General features: G+C 43.3%; 1 protein-coding gene across 1 annotated transcript in view; it reads left to right on the forward strand.

Moving 5' to 3' along the window:
• Positions 1 to 22,777, forward strand: part of OVCH1 (ovochymase 1) — a 675,688-nt gene that overhangs the window by 496,766 nt on the left and 156,145 nt on the right. The gene's annotated exons all lie outside the window — the stretch shown is intronic.

Below are 22,777 nucleotides of genomic sequence, written 5' to 3' on the forward strand. Positions count from 1 at the left end.
CATACCAAGTTAGAGTTCTGATAGTGAACTGAAATAATATTTATTGGGTGTAGAGATGTGTGCATCTTCAGATAATGATTTAAGTATATGATATAGATTCAGGGCTATGCTGCAGCAATTTATTTATTTGACACTTGATTACTGGGAAAGTCCAACTGGGTAGATGCCCATTTTAAGAAATAACCGGGGAGAAAAGCTCTAAAGTATTAAACATTTTTAAGAACAATAATTTTACAATCTTCAGAAATACATAAAAAAAATCTACAGTGTAATTCATACAAAATCAGACAAAATGTGAAAAAAATGGTTAGATATCGCTTGTTTGACAATTATTTAATATTTAGAGGAATTTTAACCAGCTTAGAGGAAATTATAGGTACGTTAGTATAATACAAATAGGAATTTCAATATGAAGTTAGAGAAAATACAGGGTTATGGCATATTTAGAGAGTCAAAAGCCAAAAGAAGGAGAGAAAATGAACTAAGGAAGTAAGTGAAGAAGGGAGCGAATAAGTAGGTATAAGGGACGAATAGGTACTTGTTCATATTTAGGGATATGGTTTATCCTGAGGAAGAGAGAGATTTTGGCTAAGGGTGGGAGGGTATTGACTTTATGGATACAGGTAAGAGTTCCAGGTCTTACCAGCATGGCATGAGTACAGACCATGTCCAGCAGATTTGATAAGTTCGTGGACAGAGGAGTTTTTGGTGACTGAATTGTAATGACAGACTTGAAACATAGTTGTATAAAGTGGTATTTAGTGCTGGAGAAGATGGATGCTGGATAATTTTATAGGTGGTAAGAAGCTGTGTATATTTCAGATAATAGGGTAATTCAAACAAATTTAGGCTTTTTAATGGTATACAGTGGTTGGTTCGGAAAGGGGGCATTTGCTGCAAACTTAGCCAGGTTATTACACAGTGTTCAAGTTTTGTTTTTTGTGGTACATGTGGGTTAGCTAGGATGGAAATGCCATACAGTTGTGATGGGAGGAGGTAAGTAGAGGCAAGTGTAGTTTTAGTTGCATTGTTGAGAGTTTTTGGCTCTGTTAAGCATTCTTAATTTTTAGTGATTTTTTTAATGCAATTTTGTGTGTGTGTCAAATTTAAGATTAACATCTATTATCATCCCTAATTTGCTATGAAAAGAGACTTGTGGTTGTATTATTAAGAAAGAGGATTTTAAATTTTGTTCTTCATGAGAGAGGGATCTAGGAGAAAATATGTAATTTTTTTTGGGGGGTGAGCATGGGTCATGTTTTTTTGGGGTTGGGCATGCTTTGTGAGCAACAAATCATGTTTCAGTGGCTGTTAAAGCTTTCTGAGTAATTATTTGTATATTTGCTAGTTGTTTGTGTGTGCGCTTGTGTGTGTGGAGTCATCTACATATTGTATTAGGGCGGCTTGTTGTGTGGAGGTTGTATGTCAGAATGTTAGAGGAGGGGACCACGGATAGAGCTTTGTGGTATGTCTGTGGTGACTGAGAGGTATGGAGGGAGTGGAGTGCAATTTTATTGACTGATATCTGTTACACAAGTAGCTTTTTAACCATAGAAGGGTGGGCTACATAGACCTAGCAAGGACATTTGAAGTAGAAGTTTGCTGTGGCAAACTGTGTCAAAGGATTTAAATAAGTCTGGAAGTAAGGACTTTATAGATTTATTTACAATATCTATAAAGATAGAAGTGCACTATAAATACCGTGAGAGGTGTGGAAGCAGAGTTGTGTAGGGGACAGGAGATGTCCTTCCATATCACTGTTGTGGTGTTCTTCACCTAACGGATCTCTTACCAAGGATATCTCAATGTCTGGACATTATGCCAAAGCCTTTAAATGTTATAGGTGCCTTACATCACATGTATGCTCCCCACGCATGACATAGGGCATGAAGGTGACATGCAGACGCAGATGCTCAAACCTTCTTTGCCACCAGCCTGAAATGCCATTGTTGTATGCTGCTCTGGATGCCCTTCTGCTGTGCTGGTTAAGCTGTGCTTTTCAGATAGGTGCCCCATTGGAGTTTCTTTTCATAGTTATTGTGTTCATGTCATCCAGAAAGGGAAACTGTCAGTGTGAGAGGCAGATTCACCAAAAAGACTATCATAACCACTGTCATTTTTGTTTGGGTACTTCCCATGATAATACACAGTGCTCTGTCTGCCAAGACCCTACATAGTTGTCTCTCGTCCTTGTCCATATACCTGAAAAACCAACATCTTAAGTTGTTGCCTTAGGGTGTTATGGTAGAATCCTACCATCTCCAGATCCAGCCATCAGTGAAGAAGGCCAAAAAAGTTAGGTCTGATCCAGTTTCTGTCCAGCCTCCCCCAGTCATCCTCCTGAGTCTGGTGCATGCTCAAAATGTTGTCTGTTCGTTGCTTCAGTTTCCTGTGCCTTGACCCCATTAGAGGCCAGCATGAATCTGGCTTCTCGCATACTCTCTCAGGCTTTTCAGATATCTGTACTTGACGTTGAACAGGGAACCTTGGGTGATTATATCCAAAAGACCAAAGGGTGTTCCTCAGCTTTTAGTAAGAGAAGGAGATTCCTACTACTGTAGAGTCACGCCAGGTGTCTGACCCTCTGAGGGTGTTTTATGCACACATCCTACAGAAAAAGAAACAAAAAAAAACAAACATATTACTCATGTTAAGGATCCCCCAATACAAATGGCAGGATTTTACTCTGGGTTTATTTAATGCTTTAATGGCCTTGAAGCCTCCACAAGGGGTCTCTTCCTTTTTCTCCCTTCCACTCCACTCAAGAAGCCTAGGGAATTAGATTCCTCAGATGAGGTTCTGAACTCTGGGGGGGGGGGGGGACTCTTTGGCTTGTATTTCCCAAATAACCTCATCCTTGGACTGTGGTTCAGTGGAGGAGGACTCCATAAGTCCGGATTCCCCTTTGGAGGAGCTCCCCTTTGGGGATACCATTGCCCATATAATGGATTATTTTAAGTGTGATTGTTCTCAAGTTTCTGAGATTCAAATGGTATGAGCTCCTACAGATGGAGTCTCCCAAACCATCTGCTGTTCTTCCTGCCCTTCTGGATACTTACTCGGCCTCCTGTACCCAAGAATCCATATAGATTCTATAAAGTGCCAGAGGAGTGCAAATTTCTTTATAAATGGCCTTCTATTGACCCCTCTGTAGTGTCAGGATCATAGGAAGTTAATAGACTAATGGCCCTAGGGCCCTTACAAGTCTAGCCAAGTTCTATGTACCAATTGCCCCTGTCCAAGAGGAACACACAGGTGGAACCCTGGGGGTGAATTTATGATTACCCATCCAATCGTCCAGATTGCATTTGAAGAGGGTCAGTGAGGTGCAGTGTTTGACATTGTGGGGATCAGTTTCCTCTGACAGGCTTACCCAAGTTGTTGCTCACCACCAAGCTGTTGCCTTCTGATAAGGATAGTATGGAAAGGCTGGGCAAGTAAGTTTACACTGTTGACGCTTTATCCTTCAGAACAGCTACCAGACTCGTATGACCAGGTATGTTTTTGCTCCATTTTTTCAGGTAGTTTCTGACCTTCCTGACACTAAGGGGGAGGACCTCAGCTGTTTCCTGCTGGGCTTTACTTAAGTTGCCTGCCACTCATTCAAATGCAGTTATGATAAAGCTGATGCATCTTCCAGGGCTGCTGCCTGTGGTTTAGTCATGAGGACGAGGTGTTAGTTTTGTCTTTAGACTTGCCTGATGACATTAAAACCAAACATCTGATGTTGTTGATCTTCATTTATTCATCACTGATGGAGCAGTCGGTTCTGTCCTGAAAACCGAGCCGGCCTTATACCAAGCTTGCACCAGCCAAACACTTTCGAGCTAAGTTTTTACCCATAGTATCATTTTTCCTCTTATCCTAGATCTCGTTTGCCATGTTACCCGTAAAGCCGCGTTTAAACCAGTTCTCAGGTAAGTTGATAATTTTTGATACTTTATAGTGTGTGATAGGACCTCCTCTTGTAATTTTCAAAAAATGTAATTCATCTTTGTCTATTGCTAACTTTTACCCTCTTTTCTTAATTACCTTTTGGTAATCTTAGTGCCATTGGTGGTGAGGCCTTTCTCAGTACCCTTGAGGTAGTTCTTAAATACCATAGCTAGTATTCTTTGCCATTATTTAAAAAAAAAAAAAAACATAGATCTTTATCTTCTCTTCCTAACCCACATTTATTTGCGTTGTCTAGTGTGTATATGTTTGTTGGATATGGCTGACAAGAAAAGTACGTCAGGCTTCAAGCAATGTCTAAAATGCAGTAGAAAAATGTCTGTGACTCGCATGATGATTGCATTTATTGTTTGGGGTTCCTCATTTTTCGGTGCAAAGGTTTTAGTGCTCATACACTGAATGCAAAAACAAATTGATCCTGAAGGGTATTCTTAAAACACCCTTTTCTGATGCTCTTTCTGCATCAGAGGTTCTCCCCCTCCTAAAAAGGAACGGAAAAGGCCACATTCTCTGCCCTCTTCACCTTCTGGTGATTTGGACAAACCTACAAAGTCTAAAATACCTAAAGTGTCTTCGGAGCCGAGGCCAGTCTCTTTGACACCGACCTCAGTTCCATTAACTACCTTGATGTCAGCACCGATAGTGTATACGGCACTGTCCCTTCCCCAATTGCAGGTTGCTTCATCCTCCTTGGTATCGAGTGTCACTACAGCACTGAGCATGTTTTTGGTACTCATGATTATGAACCCACTGGTATCTCAACCTTCAGTAACTATTTCCATACCAATTTCAGTACAGAGTACATTTACTGCATCGAGCCCATCTGCGGTACCCTTGTCTGTGATGGACATTCCACTGCTTTCCATCTCCAAACTCAAGACAGCGATGCCATTGGACACCATAACATGGACCCGATACTCCCCATTGGTAAGCCCCTTCCTGTGACAGATTTATAGCCCCTTCCTTGAGCGACCAGAGTCCCCATTGGGGATGTCCAATAGATCCACCAGGAGCCTTTCTGAACTTGATGTGGTGTGTCTTGTGGACCAGCTGTTGACAGCCAGGGGGATCCCTACACCCTCTAAGACCCATCATCCTGTCAGACATGGGAATATTTCTCCATGGACATCATACTACTCTCCTCCTTTGACCTCCTTGCAGGTTTCAAAGTCTTCGACTCCGATACCTCTTTCGGTCCCCTCCACTTCAGTGCTGCTAATGGACCTCACTGTGGCACCAGAACCGACTCTTGGGCCTTTGTTTCCTTCTGAACCAGGCCTTCCTCAAGTTCAGGGTTGGGCTGCAGGCTCTTTGGTGTCAATTACGGTCCTGTGTGTGTGTGCGGCTTAGTCCATGGTGCCAGGAGTTCTGTCAGTGCTGATTCTTCTTGAGGCTCCTCTCTTGGGAGTGGGTTTGACAGAGCGGGGTGTGACCCCGGTTCCGGGCTCCCATCCCTCTTTGGGGGACATGCTTTCCAGGTGATGGAGAGAGCACTTGCTTCTGGATGCAAACCACCAGCGTCTGAATCCCACACATCCCTTCCCCCTGAGCTGCAGCTGTCAAGGCCGTCTGAACCCCACACGTCCCTTCTCCCTGAGCTGCAGCTGTCACAGGCCGTCTGATTCAGGACAGTGGGCGCGATAGCCTCAGGGAAGCCCTATTGCAGGGCGCCCCTTCAGTCTCCTCCTCAGAAGTTCCCACTGAAGAGGTGCCATGGAAGAAGTCTTGCAACAGGAAGCACGTAGACTTCCCTGAAGAGGCTCTCATGGAAGATATGGATTACAATGAAGGGGAAGGGTCCCCACGGTCACCCCCTGAAGATGGCTTCTTTGGAGACATCCTTGAAATGTTGAAACAGGGGTGACTGGAAGCCCAACAACCCTTCTTCCGAGGAGTCTGCCTTCCTGCAGGCCTTTTGTGCCCATCCATCTACCTCTTGGGTGACCCACCTACAAACGAGCTAGTCCAGCTCATGATGCAGCGCACCTGGAGGAACCCTGACTCCGTTGAGCTGATCCTTCTGAGACCAGATAAAATTCTATACCCCTCCCCAAAGAGAGCCAACATTGGTCTAAAGGTTTACCAGTAGATGCTATGGTGGTGGCACCAGCCAGGAAAAAGGAGCTCACCGAAGAGAGGCAGGCTGTCCATCTGCCCAAAAGGGAGTCCCGGGCAGTGGACAGATTGGAGAAGTGAGTTTATGCTTCATCGACCTTTGCCATATGGTCTTTGAACTATTTGGCCCATTTTACGAGGCTACAAAGAGACTTAATCTGTATCAGGACATGTGTTTGAATTTAGTGGCAAAGTTGCCTCGCAGCTCGCAACCCTGGAATCCATCTCAAATTCGTCCGTGAGGTTAATATCCCATGCAACCGTAGGGGCGGCAAGAGCTGCGGGTTCAGGCATAGTTATGAGACATCATGCCTGAATGCGCCTTTGTGATTTCGCGGACCATTTTAAGTCTTCCTTCCTGAACGCTTCAGCTGAAGCATCTTCCCTGTTTGGCACAAATGTTAAGGACACTGGCCAGGTGTGAGAGACTGTAAGACCCTGTCTGCTGTAGGTGTATGCTTTTCCACCCCCCAGCATCCCTTCTTCAGGGATCAGAGCTGTGGGAAGTTGTGGCACAAGAAGTATTGGAGTCCTTTTTGAGACGCACATGGCGAGTTCACCCCCAGAGTCAGAGGGGGTAACTCCTCCAGAAGATGCCCCTACCAAGGCAGAGGGGGTCCACATAACCAGGGACCCAGAGATTCATTCTTTGGACAGTCCTACCAATGCTCCTGAAGAGCAGCCTGATTGCTTTCCTCTGGAACCAGTCGGGGGATGTCTCTCTCTCCCTCTCTGCACCATGCTGCTTGGCAATCTATAGCTACCGACGATTGGGTGTAGAAGAAAACCAGAGCCTATCACATCCCCTTTGACTCTTATCCGAAGTCACCAAGACAAATCTCCCAATGTCCCACCTAATCAAAGGGAAGAAGCAGCTTTAGAAATAAAGCTGTGTGAAAAAAGAGTCATCCAAGCCGTCCCACCAGACCAATGCAGATCTGGATTCTACTCAAGGTTTTTTTTGGTGCCAAAAAGGACAAGGGACTGGAGACCGATTTTGGATCTCAGCAGTTTAAACAAGTTTGTCATCTAAACAAAATTCCAGATGGTCACGGTTCAGTCCATTCTCCCTTTTCTGGGAAATAGCGATTGAATGTGCTCCATGGACCTTCAGGATGTGTATTACCATATCAAAATGGACAAATGCTCCAGGAGTTGGCGCTGCTTCTGGCTGTGAGCCAGTCACTACCAATTTCTTGCCCTGTCTTTCAGACACTACAGCCCCCACTGTGTTCAACAAATGCATGGTGGTAATAGCTCACTAGGGACTGCAAGGATTCCAGGTGTTTCCATATTTAGACAATTGGCTCCTTACTGCCCTCACCAAGCATCCACTGGTAACGGCCCTGAAATACACTCTTTCCCTGGCAAAACTTTTGGGAATTGGAATAAATTGGGAGAAATCTAACTTAATACCGACCCAGTCCATAGAGATCATAGGAGCAATATTTGACACCCACGCCTATGTAGTCTCCCTCCTGGACCACAGATTACAAAGACTGAGGCTTCAACTCCAGGTGATACTTTGTCAAAACAAGATTTCAGCATGGGAGGTCTTCCAGTTTCTAGGTTCGATCGCAGCTTCTATTCCAATGGTGTCTTTTGCAAAACTTCATATGAGACTACTTCAGTGGCTTCAACTATCTCAGTGGTACCCAAATCATCATCCTTTGTCCTTTCAGATTCAGATTACCAATTGTTGCAAACAGGACTTACTTTGGTGGATGAAGCCAGAATCAGAGCTTTGGAGCTGTCCCTTCCAACCTCCCCGGACCACAACCACTGTGACCATGGATGCTTTCCTGATAGGGTGAGGGGGCATTTTTAGTGAATGTCAGTCCAAAGCATGTGGTCACAATAGAGGCCAACCTGCATATCAGTGTTCTAGAAATGAGCGCAGTGCTTTTAGCATTGCAAGCATTCCAGTCTGTTCTTCCTTCTGGGACAATTGCTATCCACTCAGACAACATGTCAGTAGGCTGGTATGTCAACAAGCAAGGAGGAACCAAATCCTATCTCCTATGTCGAGAGGCCATGAGAATTTGGCAAAGGGAGATAGCTTCTAACTACTTTCTGATAGCAATGCATATTCCCGGGGATTCCAACATGATTGCAGACAAACTGAGCAGATGTATTCTGCCTCATGAGTAGTCCCTCAATTCGTCCATAACGGCAGCAATTTTCAACCATTGGCGCCAGTCTTGCTGGAACCTATTTGCTTCCCCATCAAACCACAAATGCAGCAACTGCTTTGCCCTAATCCCCCCACAGAGGGAGTCCCCAAGGGACACTCTTACCCACAGTTGGCCCACAGGACTTCTGTATGCTTATCCCTCCCATCCCTCTGATTCCCCAATTCTTGAAGAAAGCAAAGTGATCCTCCTAGCCCCTTAGTGGCCTTGACAAGTATGGTTCCCCTTTCTCCGGCCTCACCTTATATGCCGACCGTGGATTCTGGATCAAACTCCAGATCTGATCTCTCACCCCAAGGGTCGAGTTACCCGAACTTATCCAGTCTCAAGCTGACAGCTTGGTTTCTCCACTTCCACTGATCACCAGGCAGAATAACTTTCCTTCCCCAGTGCATGTTTTGTTATTCTGGCCTCCCACAACCAAACACTGGAAAACTTTACCTTGACAAATGGAAGAGATTTTTGATCTGGTCTAAGCAGAGAAAGCTAAATCTGTTCTCAGTCCCATTTACTATAGTACTACATTATTTATCAAATTTCTTCAAAAAAGGTGCTACAGCTTCTACTATTAGAATCCATCTAGCTGCTATTTCAAACTTCCATAATGGTTTTGAGAATTCTTCTTTAATTTCACATGGTCTATGCAAAACCTTCTTAAAAGGAGTCTCTCATATTAACCTATTGAACCATGGAACCTTACATTAGTTCTATAGTCTTTGACACAACCCCCCCTTTGAACCTGCTGCGACTTGTGACGTCAAGTTTTTATCCTGGAAGTCTCTTTCTGGTGGCCATCACATCAGCTAGGCAAATTTTTGAGCTCCACGCTCTATTCATAAAAAGCCCCTATTTGGTCTTCCACAAGAACAGAGTATCACTCTGGACAAAACCCTTCCTTTCTCCCTAAAATAATTTTGGATTTCTCCATTCATCACTCTGTTGACCTTCCTGTTTTTCCCTCCCGAGTTTTTCCAATAAAGGAGAGTACTGTCTGCATTCATTGGAAGTGCACAGACAGTTGAGATCCTATCTGGGTAGGATGAAAACAACATGCAAATCAGATCAACTGTTTATTTCCTTTTCTTGCCCTAAAATGGATAAGTCTGTATCTAAAGTGACCCTTTTTAAATGGTTCAGAGTTTGTATACTTTTCATTTATAGTCATGAAAAAAGACCTATACCACAAAAAATCAAGGCTCACTCCACTAGATCTATGGCTACTTCTGTGGTGGTCCATTTGAGAGCTTTTTTTGGATAATATTTGCCCAGCAGCAATGTAGGCTAATCCTCATACCTTTATAACCCATTACAAATTGGATTTGGTCTCTGGAAGGTGAGCTTCCTTTGGCTCAATGGTACTCAGGAATATTCCTCCATAAGGGCCACCCAAGTGACACAAGGTAGCTGGGGACTCTATCCAATCAGTGAGGAATGAAGATTAACTTCAGATAAAGAAGTTATGTCTTACCATAACATTCCATCTGTGTTATTGATCTTCATTCATTCATCACATCCCTCCCTCCTTTCCCTTCCAAGGGCTCTTGGGTGATACTTTGAGTCCAAGTGCTGAGTTAGGGCACTTGCGCAGAAACTGCCTCTGCTTTACTGATAATGGGCAAACTCAATCTGAGGTAACAGGGAGAAGGGTACTATGGGTAAAAACTTGGCTCGAGAGTTTTTGGCTGTTTGGTATAAGGCCGGCTTGTTTCCAAGGATGGAACCGACTTCCCCATCAGTGATGAATGAATGAAGATCAACAACACAGATGGAACGTTATGGTAAGGCATAACTTCTTTTTTTGGAAGCTCCTTATGATAATAAAAATCCTTTTATATCTGCCACTGCTGAGCTTTTCAAGTCTCTCCAGGATGAAGACAAAAATCCTTGCAGGACTTGAAACATATTTTTGTTTTCCCCTGTTCCCAAATTTCAGAGGAATTATCCCTCCAAATCTGCCTTTGTGTGTAGGCAGTCTTGCTCTCATCCTAAGGCCAGAAGGTTTCTAGGCGGGTGCCTCCTGCTAAGCCTGATCAGAATCCTTCCACCCAGAAACCTGCTTTCCAAGACATGCCAGGTTCAGTTTGACAATTTACTTCAGCCAGATTCCCTTGTCCCTCCATCTTTCCCTGTCTCTACGAAATTGGCTGCAAATCCCTTCAGACTGTTGGGCTCTGACCATCATCTGTTAGGGATATTTCATGGTTTGGAAGTCCATTCCTCCCTTTTCAAGCATTTCTCATCCTCCTCAGAACTGCTGTTTATTTTCCCCAGAGGTTCTTCACTGTTTTTGGCTCTGGGTACAATTTAAGCTGTACGCCCTGCCCAGGTGGGAAAGGGATTTTAATCCAGAATGTTTTGGTCTCACAAAAGGAGGGCACATGGAGACCATTTCTGGATCTTTACTGGCTGAACAACTTTTGCAAAATTCCTTCCATTTAGATGTGATCTCTGCAAATATTATTTCCTCCTCTGCTACCCCACACCTTTCTGGTTTCTGTGGATCTCAAGGATACATACCTTCACATCCCCATCCATCCCTTCTTCCAGAACTTTTACATTTCTGTGTCGCTCTTGCATTTTCAGTTCTCTGCTTTGCCTTCTGGGGCCTCTGCTGTCCCAAGGATATTCACCAAATGCCTCGTACCTGTCATTGCCTTTTGCAGGGTTCAAGGAATTCAGATATTTCCCTATCTAGATGATCTGCTTATTCAAGCTCCTTCCTTAACACTTTGCTTCAGGATCTCAAGTTTACTACTACCCTGTTAGTCGGGGGTTCACCATAAACTTAAAGAAATTAGTCCTGACTCCTCCTCAGGATCATATTTTCCTCGGTTGCAGACTTCACAAAGTCCCCATGCTGACATCTGTAACTTGCCCCCAAGGCTCTCTCTCTGATTGTTTTTTTTCCAGTCCCCCCTTCTCCCATCTGTCACTGCCAGGGGAATTTCTCAGGGTTCTCTTGATTCATGGCTTCCATGATCCCCATGCTCCCTCTCCCCACCCTCCATATAAGAAAACTTCAGTGGTATCTCAATTCAGTGTGGCTTCAACATTGCCAACAGTAATATATAGTCAGATTGACTGCATATGGTAGCCACATTGAAAGTGTAGTTTTTTTTTTCATATATTCTCCCTAGCTGGCATGCATGGTTAGATGTGCCGTAGATGTGATGTATTCTCCTGAGTGGATTGTTTGCCATGTTCACACAGAAAATGCCTCACATGTACATCAATTTGTTTGCCTAGGGTTAGCCGCTAGTCTCCCCCAACAAAAGCTCCTGCAATGCAAAATCAGTTATGTTTCTTGGGATAGTAGAAAAGGTTGTCAGGCACTGATGGTCTCTCCTGGCCAGTCCTACTTCTCAGATGTAAACTGTATGCATCACAATGTGGGCTAAAACCACTATGCCAGTGGATCATTAAAACAGAAGTGAAAACATAAGATAGCGCTAGCTTTCTATTTCTAGAAGGTTGAATGATGTATGCTTACAGGGAATTGATGTTTGTATGACCTGTGATTGTCAAAACAAAAAAGTTCTAATCTAGGACAAAAAAGTATTACTATTTATACAATTATAAATGCATTGAAATGTATATCTGTTACACACATTCCGTGTAATCTTTATGGCATAGATCCTAGGTCTTAAAATGTCATAGTAACAGCAAAAATGTATGTAACGATTTGAGGTATTGCCAGCTATGCCAGAAGTTCGGCAGTAGATGTGTAATATATGCCACCATAACTAGCTGGAGTTTACATGTCATTTGTATATCAAACTGATTTGTACAGGTGATTGTGTTGCAAATGTATTTGTAAAGTTGCTTCTGTTAAAAAAACAACAGAGGGTCCTGCTGGACAGAAAAAGAAGTATACCAGTATGTCACACTATATGGTAACTATTGAAATGAATACACTGTAACAGAGGATAATGGGAGAAAAGAGGATAGTCTCAGTCCAGCTAACTTTGAAAAATAGTTTGAAATTAAATTACTTGATATAAGCCATAAAGATTGTATCTCACAGGTCTCGATGCAGCCAGAGGCAAAAAGTCTGTACTAGGAAATATTCTGTACTGTCTTTAGCAGTGAACTAATTGGAAGAAGAAGTTTGAAACAGTTTTATGGCTTCCAGAAGCTGCAGCAGATCTTAGCAATGCTCTGTGTGTGCTAGATTCTGGTTCAGTTGCTAGTAAAGAGGAAAGTATAGGAACAAGAAGTTAGATGACCAGATGTATGTGATGTCATTCTGTAATCTAGGACTGAAATGATGATCTGATGTTAATCTTCATTCATTCATGATGAATGGGTTTCAGTTCTGTCCTCTGAACAGACTCGGCTGATATAACAAGCTTGCACCAGCCAAAAGCTCTCGAGCTAAGGTTACCCATAGTGCCCCTCTCCTAATCTCCCTCAGATCTCATTTGCCGCGTAGGGGTTCAAGACGTGCCAGGCCAGCTGTCAAGCTAAGTGTTCTGTCTTTTTCTCTGTTTGACAATTTAGCAGTATATTTCTCTTCAATCTACCCCGTATCTTAGTAATTTGTAGCTTCAGATATATATATTCTATAACAGAGTATTTCCTTTTGTTTATTGTATAATTACTATTTAACTGTATTGTTGATGATGGCTGACAAGAAGGGCACTAGTGGTTTTAAGCAGTGTGACAAGTGTAGCAGGAAGATGCCAAATTCCAGTGGGCATCTCTCCAGTGTCTATTGCCTAGGAGTATTACATTTGAACATCCAACCTTCATGCGAGCTCTGTAAGGGCTTTAGTGCCTGCACCTTAGCTGAGAGCAAAAACAAATTAATCTTAAAGGGTCTCTTAAAAACCCCTTACTTGGAGGCTTTCTCTGAGGTTGAGGTCTCAACTCCTCCTAAAAAAGACACAAAGAATAGGAGCCAGTTGGTCCCATCGTCTCCTCGGTCCCAGCATCCAAGAACTGCTAAGGCACAGGTTCATACGGAACTGAAAACTAAACATGACACCTACCTCAGTACCAGAGCTTAAAACTCCATCCACGGTGCCATCCTCGACTTTGGAACAGACAACTTCTGTTCCTATGGTACAGACACCTTCCATGGTACCACAGACTATCTCAGCACCAACAATAGATACCCCCTTAATTCTGGTCAATTTCCCCCTACCATCACAACCTTTTGGTCTCCTGACCACGGTGCAGAAGGTTGAAATACTGGCCAGGACCTGATATTCTACATCCATTGACTCCTTTGTGGGACAGCAGCTAAGCCCACTCCTTGATCGACCTCGCTCTCTATCGGGGATGTTAACCTGTTCCACCAGGAGTCTTTTGGAGCTCAACATAGTGAGACCTGTCGATCAGCTCTTAGCAGCCAGAGGCATCCCAACTCCATCTAGGACCTCCCTCCCACCTGGGGCCGAAGGTTTTTTTCCACAGACTCCAATCTACATTCCTCCTTCAACCTCCCAGCAGGTCTTGGAGCCCTTAATGCTGATGCCTACCCCGGTGCCAACATCTTCAGTCCCATTGATAGATCTTACCTTGGTTCTGGAGCCTACCCTGTGGACCACGGCTCAGTGGTGTCAGCCTCGTGATCCCTAGTATGGTACCGGTTGCTTTGACAGCTCTGAGTTCTACCACGGCTCCTTCCCTGGAGGTGGGCTTGTCTGAGCGGGGTGTGACCCCGGTCCTGAGGATGTCTTTCTCGGTTCTGGGCTCACATCCCTTTTCGGGTGAGCCTGCCTTCCAAGTTATGGAGAGGGCACTCACCTCAACAGGCTTACAGTTGGCTCCCTCAGTGCTGGAATGCCCATATATACATGACCTCTCGTTTGCAGCTGCCACAGCCCACTACTCTGGGACATCAGGCAGGGGAGCAGCAAGATAGCCTATTGCAGGGCACCCTCTCTTTGGAGTCTTCTTCAGACCTTCCCCCTGAAGAGTCATGCTGTAAGAGATCTTGCAACAGGAAGCATGTTGATTCCCTGGAAGAATCTCTCAACAAAGATGCAGATTATGATGAGAAGGAAGGGTCCATATGGTCACCTCCTGAAGATGTCTCCTTTGGAGACATACTGGAGATCTTTAAATAGAGGGGTGACTCGAAGTCCACTAACCCTTCCTCGGAGGAATCTGTATTCTTGCAGGCTTTCCATGCCTGACCCTGTACTTCCTGGGTGACCCCGCCTGCAAATGACTTGGTCAAGTTCATCGTGCAGCATGCCTGGAAGGCCCCTGACACAGTTGCGCCAATCCCCCGGTGACCGGACAAAATACTCTCCCCTCCAGAGGATCAGCCCCACTGCTCCAAAGGCTTGGCAGTAGATGTTATGATGGTGGCGGCAGCCACCAAGAAAACTCGCAGAGGAGAGTCCTGTTGTTCATTCTCCAAACAGGGAGCTGTAGATAATGGACAGACTGGGGAAGCGGGTTTATGCTTCAACGTCCTTTGCCATATGGCGTTGAATTACTTGGCACATATTACCCCTCTCCAAAGGGACCTGATCACAGAACTCTCAGGGATGTTAGCAGGAGCAGTGTCTGATGAGGTATGTGACAAGGTTGCTTCACACTTTGCCACCCTGGAATTCATATCCAACTCATCCATTAGGTTGATTGCACATACAACCGAAGGGATGGCCAAAGCAGTGGGTACAGGCGTTGTAATGAGACATCACTCCTGGATGCGCTTGTGCAAATTTGCAGACCCTTTCAAGTCTTCCTCTGTCAATGCTCCCACTGATGCTTCCTCTCTCTTCAGTCCAAATGTTAGAGGCACTAGCCAGGTGTGAGCAGGATGGAAAGACCCTATTTGCTGTGGGCATATGTTTTTCCACTCCCCAATGATCCTATACTAGGAATCACAGAAGTGAAAATATGTGGTTCAAGAAATCCCAGAGATGTTTCCATTACACACGTGGTGAGTTTTCCCCCTGGGGCAAAGGAGGGGAAACTCATCAGAAAGACCCCCCCTCCCGTGGCAGGGGGGGGGTCTGCATAACTAGGGGTCCAGAGATTCCCTTTCTGGTAGCCCTACCAGCACTCCTGAAGAGGATCCTGATTGCTTGCCAATGGAATCAGTCAGGGGACAATCTCTCTGCACCACTTAGCATGGCACTCAATAACATCAGATTCCTGGGTGCAGACGATAATTACCAGAGGCCATCACATCCACTTCGATCTTCACCCAAGACCACAAAGGCGAATCCTCAATGTTCTACAAGAAACAAGAAATTCGAAAGCTGCTAGAAGAAAGTCATCCAAGCAATCCCACCAGACCAGATAGAATCCGGATTCTACTCCAGGTTCTTTTTAATGCCAAAAAAGACAGGGGAATGGAGGACAATTTTGGACCTCGGCATCCTAAACAAGTTCATCAAAACGGACCAAATTCCGGATGGTCACAGTTCAGTCTATCCTTCTGTTCCTGGAAAAAGACGACTGGATGTGCTTGATAGATCTCCAGAATGCATATTACCATAGAAAAATGGACAAAGCGCTCCAGAAGATATCTCCTCTTCTGGCTGGGAGCCAATCATTACCAATTTCGAGTGCTGCCCTTTGGTCTGTCCACAGCCCCCAGAGTGTTCAAATGTATGACAGTAGTAACATTTTACTTGAGACTGCAAGGATTGGTGTTTCCATATCTAGACGATTGGCTCCTTACTGTCCCCACCAGGCATCTACTGCTTCTTGCCTTGCACTACACCCACCAAGCATCTACTGCTTCTTGCCTTGCACTACACCCTACAGCTAGCAAGTCTCTTTGGAATATCAATAAATGAATAGAAGTCAGTTAATACCTATTCAAAGCCTAGAATTTATAGGAGCAACATTCGGCATGAGGGCTTGCCTGTCTCTTTTAATCATCACGGGCTTCACAAATTAAGATCTCGGCTCCAAGTGATACTCTTTCAGGACAATGTTCCAGCTCATGTAGTCCTTCAAACTGCTAGGATCAGTGGCAGTAAGGATTACTATAGTAGTTTTAGCAAGAATTCAAATGAGATTACTACAGTGGCTCCTAGCGTCACAGTGGTCCCTATTGACACATTCTATGTCCCACCCAAAATGCATAACCAACCATTGCGAGCAGGATCTGAATTGGTGGATGAAGCTAGAAATGGAACTATGGAGTCGTCCCTTCTTCACCCCAAGGTCGTAGTGACCACGGATGTATCTCTGGTGGGGTGGGGGGGGCATTTTCAGGGAAAGATGGTCCAAGGCACCTGGTCCCTCTTAGAGGTCAACTTGCATATCATTGTCCTAGAACCCTAGAGGGTGGTTCTTCTGGTGTTGCAGGCATTCCAATCTACCCACTCATCTGGGACAGTTGCTATTCAGTCAGACACTTCAGCCGTCTGGTATATCAACAAACGGGGGGGATCCTACCCATTGTGTCAGGAAGCCATGAGAGTATGACAGTGGGTGATAGCCTCCAACCACTTTCTGGTAGCAGTGCACATCTGCAGGAGCTGCAATGTGATTGCGGACAAACTGAACAGATGCATCCTCCTGCCTTATGAGTGGTCTCTCAGTCCCAAAGTACTGGCAGAGATTTACCGTCACTGGGGTCAGCCTTGCAATCTATTTGCATCCCCCACTAACCACAAATGTAGCAGCTACTTTGTCCTTATTCCCCCTCAGGGAGAGCCCCAGAGGGATGCTCTAGTACATAATTAGCCCCTGGGACTACTTTATGCCTTCCTTCCTTTTCCCCTGAACCCACAATATCTAAAGAAAGTTCTGTGGTTGAGAAGCAAAATAATCCTCATTGCACCCTGTTGGCCCCGACAAGTCTGGTTCCCCCTTCCTTTGGCCTCACCTGGTTCACCACTCGTGGACTCTGGATCCAGCAGGGGTTGATCTATTCCGACCTATAGAGCCCCAAGCTGACAACTTGGTATTTCCACTTCCGGTAATTGCCAAGCAAAATAACTTTCTTCTTCCACTGTATGAAAAATACTTCTGGCTTTGCATAAACCATCCACCAGGAAAATTTATCATAGCAAATGGAACAGATTTGTGTTTTGGCCTCGAGCAAAGGGACTTGGACCCCTTAATGGCTTCCATTAGTTCAGTATTTATCAACTTTACCCCATTCAGGAGCTTCAGCTTCTACGATCAGGGTCCATTTAGCAGCTCTCTCAAACTTTCATAATGGTTTCCAAGATTCCTCATGAATATCTCAGTGTCTGTAAAACCTTTTTAAAAGGAGTCATGCATATAAAACCGCCCTTCAAAGAACCGATTGAACCTTGAAATTTGTACACTGGTTCTGCAAACTTTGACCTGTCAGCCCTTTGAGCCTACTGCCACTTGTGATTTGAAAGACTTTATTCTTGGTAGCCATTACCTCGGCGAGGAGTGTGTCAGAATTGCAGGCCTTGTACGTTAAATACCCTTAGTATCTCTTTGGACTAGCCCTTCAAGAAAATCATTTGCGAAAGTCAATGGCAAAATGGTTGAGAAGATTGCATCTCTTTTGTCTATCAACAAAACCAGATACATTTAACTACCAAAATCAAAGCACATTCAACCAGATCAGTTGCTACTTTGGTGGCTTTTCATTCAAGAGCTTCTATGGATGACATTTGCGCAGCAGCCACTTGGACTACCCCTCATACCTTTATCACTCATTACAAATTGGATTTGGTCTCCAAGGGGAGAGCATCCTTTGGCTCAGTGGTGCTCAGGAATATCCTTCCATAGGGCCTCCTGGTGACACAAGGTTAGCTAGGGACTCTGTCCCATCCATCATGAATGAATGACGATTAACAACATCAGATAAAGAAGTTATGTTGTTCCATCTGTGTTGTTAATCTTCATTCATTCATGACATCCCACCCACCAACCCCCTCCAAAAGATTCCTGGAGGTTCTGATTAGGTCCTGGTTACATGTTAGGGCAATTGCTCAGACAAAGCCTCCACTTTATTAGCCTTAATGGGCAAACTCGATCTGCAGAGATTAGGAGAGGGACACTATGTGTAACCTTAACTAGAGAGTTTTTGTCTGGCGCGAGCTTGTTATATTGGCCAAATTGGTTCCGAGGACAGAACTGAAACCCATCCATCATGAATGAATGAAGTTCAACAACACAGATGGAACATTATGGTAAGAACATAGCTTCTTTTTTAATACTTGATGAGACAGAAGTCTCAAAACAGTCTGTTTTTGGAACTGACAAGACCACTCACCCACTTCACCTTGCCTTTCTTTATTAAGTAAGTAGGAAACATTAATTCTTTAGATCAGTCAGGAAAATGTAGTGAAATTAGTTAGTTTTTCTGCATCTGTGTGAATCTGTTCATCTGTGTTGTTTTAATATTTCCTGTGATTGAAACATTGGTGTTTATTGTAAGTGGATATTTAGTATTTATTATTAAATATATTTAAACTTTTTATTGTAGCTTGTCTTTTAGAGAATGTTTTAACCTTTGAGAGTACTTTTATTTGGTGACACTGTGGCCACTCCTGGGAGCCTTGCTGTTTGGTCAACATTAGCATTTATAAATTTCACTCAATATACTTGGGTACCCTTGAAAAAGCCTTAGAGTAGCTGGCTTTGGAGTGTCCTGGTGGCAGTAACTACCTTATAGTCTGGGCGGAGTGTCATTTATTTATTTTATTTTAGATTTGTTTACTGGGATGGTCAGATTGGGAAAGGACCTACTTTTAGTGGAGGCCCGGGAAGAAAAGCTCTAGTCAAATTCTTCACATAACAACTTAGTAACACAACATAACATAATATGCGTAACATATGCATATACAAAACATTTGGTTACAAACAGGAGGAAATTATTTTTAGGAAAACATTTACAGCAAAAATAGTTGTTTAGCCAAAAATAAATTGTCACAGAGATATACTTAACATGGTAAACATTAATAATACTTCAGTGGAAGTAACGAGGAGTTTGTTTATAGAGGAGTAGCAGGAAGTGTATTAGCAATAAGTGTTGTTTGCAGGAAGTATTGTTGGGTTAGGAGTAGTTAAAGTTAATTGTAGGTACGATGGTTCCTATCCTGGAGAGTTCCATGAGCAAAGCCATGATTCATCCAGGTGTATTTTGAGATTTTTAAAGTGAGTGTGGTTACTTGTGGTTCTTATACTATTCCATTTTTTTTTGCAACAAAGTTTGAGGAGTGTCACCTGCTGAGTTGGTTGATTTGGTAACTAGAAGCAAGGCCTTGTTAGAGTGAAGATTACAATTATTAGAGTACGGTTGTAGGATGTTTTGAAGGGACTGTGTGTTTTCAGGTTGATGTATTATTTTGTAAGCCATTATTAAGTGATTGTAGTTAAAAAGATGAGAAAGTTCCAGCCAAGAGAGTTTTTTTAGGTTATTGCAGTGATGTGTTATATGCGTGGAATCTGTTACAAATTTTGCAATTTTATTGTAACATGTTTCTAATTTGTTTATTTCTGACTTTAAGTTGTTGAGTGTAGGGGAGGCATAGAGAAGTGCAGACAGAAGATGGATTCTGGCTATAGCTATCCTAAAAGTGTCTGTTAGGAATTTTTTTTTTCTGTATAAGGTTCCCATTTTCTTGTGAATGTTATGTGTATGTCAAATTTTAGTTTGTCTATTATGCCTAATAGTTTTGTTTGTGGTTCTGAGTTAATTTTAGTTTTGTTACTGGCTGTGATGAAAAAGATTGCTGGGAGGTTAGCAAGTTTAGATGGAGCCCTCAAGTTTAGTTTTATTAGGGTTGAGAATGAGCTATGAGTTTGTTAGCCAGGATTCTATATCAGAGAATGCTTTTTGAGTATCTATTTGAAGTTGGTTTATTGTAATAGCATCACACAAGAGTTGAGTCGTCTGCATATTGGACGATAGATGCTGGAGAAGAAGCAATATTAAGCTCATTTCTGAAAATACAAAAGAGGAGGGCCCCAGGATTGAGCCTTAAGGGACTCTAGTGTGACTGCGAGAAGTGGGGAGAGGTCTTGTTACCATTTCATTGTTTGCTGATGACCAGATAGATAACTGAAACCATGTAACAGCTGTGGAACTGATGCTGGGATTTTTTAGGGTGGACAGCAGCCTAGCATGAGATGCCATGTTGAATGCCTTAGACATGTCCAAAAAGACTGAGAAGACTGTTTTGTCTTCTCTGAATTTATTAATGATGTTAGTGAAACTTAGCTGTAGTAGTGCTGTTGTGTGGTCTAAAACCATGCTGTGACTTTGTGAGGAGATTTTTATTTAAAAGATGCTGAAGATGGAATTGGATACATCTTTTCGGAATTTTGGAGAGTGGTGAAAGGATAGTTGTGGGTCTGTAGTTTGTCAGTTCTGTTGAGATTCCACCTTTGTGTAGCACAGTAATGTGTGCTGTTTTCCAAATTGATGGGACAATAATGTTCTGATATTGAGCGATTTATGAGTATTGTCACGGGGAAGGAAATGCTTTCTGCTGCTAATTTTAAGTATTCTGCTGCCATTGTGGTAGGTTTCAAATTATTTAGTAATTTTTCAATAGTTTGTTTTGGGGCAGTTTGAAATGACTGTGAATCATTTATAATGTGTGAGGAGCTGGGCATTATTAATGGAGTTTGTGTTATTCTTGGTCAGTGCTAGTATGCTTTCAGTGAAAAAGATATTGAATTGTTCAGCAATGTTGTTAGTATTATCTGGTAAATTAGGAGGGGGGGGGGGGGTTGAGGTTTGACCTGGGTGAAGTATATTTTTGTTTGTGCTCCAGAATTTTTGTGGATTTGTATTATGTTTCCATTTAGGCTAGTGCAGTAGTTTGCCTAATTTAATTTGACATAATTTTATTTTAAGTTGGCATAGCTTGTAAATGTGTGCCAGCCTTTCCCGTGTGTGTGAAAATCTCAGTGTGTCTGAGTCGGCTACATGGAGGGACACAGAACACTGGTTTCACAGAGAGAGTAGTGGGGGACTTGGCTTGGGATACTCTGCTGAGGACTCAACTATATAGCTGTGCCAGTGGGGAGTCTTAAGAGTCTGGAGAGAGAAAGAGAGGGAGGGAAACCCAGACTGAGTGTGTTCTCTGTGTGTTCTTAAAAGAAATTGTGCTTGGTGCAGAGCGCTGCATCTGGAAGTAATGTGTGCACCTTTCTTTGTTCCAAGCGAACATCCCTCACCAATGTCAGTGGCGAGGATACAGGCTCCTTGATTACTGGCCCAGAGGAGGGAACGTCACAATATATCTTATATATGTTTTAGTAGTTGTCCTTTAAGCCTAATCCATACTGCCAGCATAATTTTGTTTGTCCATTAGTGGACTTTCATTTCAGACCCATCAGTTCTATTCCTGTTGCCTGGTTATTGAGACAGATATAGAATTATGACCAGTTACACAGTTTAGCAGATGAATAATGCTTTTAACTCATATTGACTGGCCAAACTGACCCTTTTCCGGCAAGTTTCAAGCCCAGTCAGTGTTGCACTGAAGAGGAGATATTCTTTTATTACAATGTATTTTCTGCACAAATGTCTTGTTTTCTGTACAACACTGACTTAAAGCATGCCTAATATGTGTCATTTTGGCTGGTTACCTTATCCAGTTAACTAAGGTTAAATAGAATATTGATTCTTTTTAAATAGACTCTGTCTAAACCCCTGTCCTAACAACATTCCCCCCAAAACTACCACCATACTAAACTCCTACTTTGATTCCATCAATAAATTAACCCAAAATAGTAACACCTCCAACCTGTCTAATCTCCCCTTTCTAACAGCCTAAACACCTCCTCATCACTCACATATTCCCACTAGCTGCATAAAGACCCTACTTAGCAAATTAAAGACAAGCTCTCCCTCTGCTGATCATCTACCTGCCCTCTTCCTTAAACTGGCTGCTGACTCTCTAACTTACCCGAACTCCATCCTTATTAACCGATTTATTACTGAATCTACTGTCCCCAAAGTCTGGAAACATGTTATACCAAGCCATAAAGTAGGACACTCCATTGAACTATCAAAGTATTCGGCCCATACCCATTTTGTCTCCTCTCTCTAAACTACTTGAAAAATGTATACACAAGCAGCTCATGAACTCTCCTTCAAAAAAATATACCAAGTCCCACACAACATGGCTTCTGTCCAAGCCACAGCACCACATATGCACTAATTTCTTTTACACCAACAATTGCTCAAGCAAGAGACAATAACAAATTAGCTTCCTGCCTTTTGTTTAGATCTCTCTAAGGCATTTGACACTTTCTCCCACCCCATCTCCTTGCCAAATTGCCTGACCTTAGTCTCTCTAATCCTACCATTACATGGTTCTCAAGCTACCTCACTAACAGACAACAGTCTGTCAAATGGCTCTTCCTACTCTCCCTTTCTCTTCATGAAGATGGGAGTTCCCCAAGGCTCCATTCTTGGTCCACTTCTAACACCTTCAGTAACTGCCTCAACACTTCTGCTCTCACTCCTCCATTATACAATATGCAGATGATTGCACAGTCACCTCTATTTCCAGCAATCTCTCTGACCCTTACAGTTTAACTCAAAACTCTTAACTCCATTGAAAGCTGGCTTATTGCTAACCAGCTCATAC

This window comes from Protopterus annectens, chromosome 11.part0, assembly GCF_019279795.1.
Source record: "Protopterus annectens isolate FY-2018-M chromosome 11.part0, PAN1.0, whole genome shotgun sequence".
NCBI lineage: Eukaryota > Metazoa > Chordata > Ceratodontiformes > Protopteridae > Protopterus > Protopterus annectens.